Source organism: Salvelinus namaycush, chromosome 28, assembly GCF_016432855.1.
Source record: "Salvelinus namaycush isolate Seneca chromosome 28, SaNama_1.0, whole genome shotgun sequence".
Lineage (NCBI taxonomy): Eukaryota > Metazoa > Chordata > Actinopteri > Salmoniformes > Salmonidae > Salvelinus > Salvelinus namaycush.
In genome coordinates, this window is record NC_052334.1 from 1,130,633 (window position 1) to 1,134,646 (window position 4,014).

Sequence of the window (4,014 nt, forward strand, 5' to 3'; positions counted from 1 at the left end):
CGCAAACATTAGCACCTGTATTGCGGTAATTTACCATTTCAGTGTAGGCTACGCCAAAAGGCGTACATCCTCCGAACAGTATAGCCTATAGCTGCAGGTTATTTTCAGAAGCCGCACTTAACCACCTGGAAGAGGAGACCACAACCCCCCATGATGGTCATTTATAGTAAGGATAGACGGATATGAGTCGCGTCTTCTAGGCCACTTGTTGACACACAAATACATCTAACGCGTGGTTTCCATGGTTTCCATGTATTTGATGGCATTCCATTTGCTCCGTTCCAGTCACCGTTATGAGCTGTCCTCCCGTCAGTAGCCTCCACTGACACACGCCATCTTAAGGCAACTTGTTAACACATTTCCATAAAGCGACAATGCCCTCCCCGGTCATTAATGACTGAGGTTAAAGGCTACGAATGATTATTATTTAACGCTGATGGCTACATAATAACGGTAATGTGCCAGACATGGAGTCTGTAAAAAGGCTTAATTGTCCATTAATTACAAATCAATGGAGCCTACAATTTCACGCGCTTTTACGCAATGGCTCCAACAAATGGCTGAAGCAAATTCAAGACAATTCCAATGAGTTGTAAAGTTTTTAATTTTGTTAATATTTTACCGGTAGTTATAAAGTTACCATGTGTTACATAATTTTGTACTTTTGTTTATTTATTTTTTCACATATCAACCGAGTTTCCTGCTCGTGACTCTTGAGATCTCGTCATTCATCGCAGCTCAGATTCCATGTTTCTTTTGTCCCCAAGATTACCAAGAAGGTTGGCTGAGCTGGCCTGTGCGAGGTGATGCGCCATCGGACGGCTTCAACCCTGTCATCTAAACACACAGAGCCGTGTTGCCGTGGCCACGGTCTCTCTACCTTGTAAGGTAAAACCACATACTGGAACTACTCGCTGCGTGAAGGCCTCGCTCCCTCTCCGCAGGGGGAAAACTAAACTGAATAGCCTACAACGGGGTAGCCCAGGTCAGTCTTGCGTAGTTCTTATTGGCTACATGAAACTGGAACGCTCTTCCATATATGGACAAACTTCCAAGCGGGTGAATGTTCGGGAAAGTGATGTCACAGATTAAGCGCAGGCTACAGACTGGTCTGTGTTTAAAGAGGCAGAGTTCCTTTCACAGCAGGCTGAGTTTGTTACTACTGTGCAGACAGGGGTGAGGAGAACAGCAAACAAACAATGAAAGACTGTGTAGCCTACTGTATTCAACAAGAGTTTAGGACAGTGATTGTATTCAAAATCTGTTTTTCACAGGTAAGGAGAGGAAGGGTTGCAGCAAGACCGTTAAGGAGCATTTATTCTCGGTTCATTATTACACCAAAGAAACAAAATCAAATCACAGTTTATTCCTCACATGTTTGGTAATCAACAGGTTGTGGACTAACAGTGAAATGCTTCCTGACGGGACCTTCCCAACAATACAGAGAGAAAGAATATAGAGAAATAATATAAAAGTAAAACACCTAATAATATTAATAATAATAAATACACAATGAGTAATGATAACTAGGCTATATACACAGGGTACCAGTACTGAGTAATGATAACTAGGTTATATACACAGGGTACCAGTACTGAGTAATGATAACTAGGCTATATACACAGGGTACCAGTACTGAGTAATGATAACTAGGTTATATACACAGGGTACCAGTACTGAGTAATGATAACTAGGCTATATACACAGGGTACCAGTACTGAGTAATGATAACTAGGTTATATACACAGGGTACCAGTACTGAGTAATGATAACTAGGCTATATACACAGGGTACCAGTACTGAGTAATGATAACTAGGCTATATACACAGAGTACCAGTACTGAGTAATGATAACTAGGCTATATACACAGGGCACCAGTACTGAGTAATGATAACTAGGTTATATACACAGGGCACCAGTACTGAGCCAATGAGTAATGATAACTAGGCTATATACACAGGGTACCAGTACTGAGTCAATGATAACTAGGCTATATACACAGGGTACCAGTACTGAGTAATGATAACTAGGCTATATACACAGGGTACCAGTACTGAGTAATGATAACTAGGCTATATACACAGGGCACCAGTACTGAGCCAATGAGTAATGATAACTAGGCTATATACACAGGGTACCAGTACTGAGTCAATGATAACTAGGCCATATACACAGGGTACTAGTACTGAGTTAACGATTAATGATAACTAGGTTATATACACAGGGTACCAGTACTGAGTCAGCGAGTAATGATAACTAGGCTATATACACAGGGCACCAGTACTGAGCCAATGAGTAATGATAACTAGGCTATATACACAGGGTACCAGTACTGAGTAATGATAACTAGGTTATATACACAGGGTACCAGTACTGAGTCAGCGAGTAATGATAACTAGGCTATATACACAGGGCACCAGTACTGAGCCAATGAGTAATGATAACTAGGTTATATACACAGGGTTCCAGTACTGAGTAATGATAACTAGGTTATATACACAGGGTACCAGTACTGAGTAATGATAACTAGGTTATATACACAGGGTACCAGTACTGAGTAATGATAACTAGGTTATATACACAGGGTACCAGTACTGAGTAATGATAACTAGGTTATATACACAGGGTACCAGTACTGAGTAATGATAACTAGGTTATATATACAGGGCACCAGTACTGAGTAATGATAACTAGGTTATATACACAGGGTACCAGTACTGAGTAATGATAACTAGGTTATATACACAGGGTACCAGTACTGAGTAATGATAACTAGGTTATATACACAGGGTACCAGTACTGAGTAATGATAACTAGGTTATATACACAGGGTACCAGTACTGAGTAATGATAACTAGGTTATATACACAGGGTACCAGTACTGAGTAATGATAACTAGGTTATATACACAGGGTACCAGTACTGAGTAATGATAACTAGGTTATATACACAGGGCACCAGTACTGAGTAATGATAACTAGGCTATATACACAGGGCACCAGTACTGAGTCAATGAGTAATGATAACTAGGTTATATACACAGGGTACCAGTACTGAGTCAATGAGTAATGATAACTAGGCTATATACATGGGGTACCAGTACTGAGTCAATGAGCAGGGGTACAAAGTAATTGAGGTAGATATGTACATATAAACTATGAATAAAGTGACTAGTCAACAGGTTAGGTAATAAACAGTAGCAGCAGCAGCATATGTGATGAATCAAAAGAGTTTGTATAAAAAGGGTCAATGCAGATAATCCAATCTTGGTTAACTTCAGTCTCATGGCATCTCATGGTAGCCATTTTATTCAGCTAGTTAGCATTCTTGTTTAGAAGTCTTATGGCTTGGGGGTAGAAGCTGTTCAGGGTCCTGTTGGTTCCAGACTTGGTGTGTCGGTACCGCTTGCTTGGCAGTAGCAGAGTCTATGACTTAGGTGGCTGGAGTCTTTTTGACAGTTTTTAGGGCTTTCCTTTAACACCGCCTGGTATAGAGGTCCTGGATGACAGGAAGCTCGGCCCCGGTGATGTACAGGGCCGTACGCACTACCCTGTGTAGTGCCTTGTAGTCGTCATAACAAGTGGTGATCCAGCCAGTCATGATGCTCTCAATGGTGCAGCTGTATAACTTGTTTGAGGACCTGAGGACCCATGCCAAATATTTTCAGCCTCCTGAGGGGGAAGTGGAAGTGTTGTCACGACTATATTGGTGTGTGAGGACCATGACAGCTCCTTAGTGATGTGGACACCGAGGAACTTGAAGCTCTCAACCCGTCAATGTAAATAGGGGGTGTGCCCCGGCCCTCCGTTTCCTGTAGTCCACGATCAGCTCCTAAGGGAGAAATTGTTGTTGTCTCTGACTTCATCCCTATAGGCTGTCTCAGGTGATGAGGTCATTATATGAATCAGCTGGGGAAAAGAAGAAAAAAAAAACTTGCACCTCTTGGGGTCCCCAGGACCAAGTTTGGGAAACGCTGCTACAGGCTGTGTCATCGCCGTCGGTGCTCAGGCCTA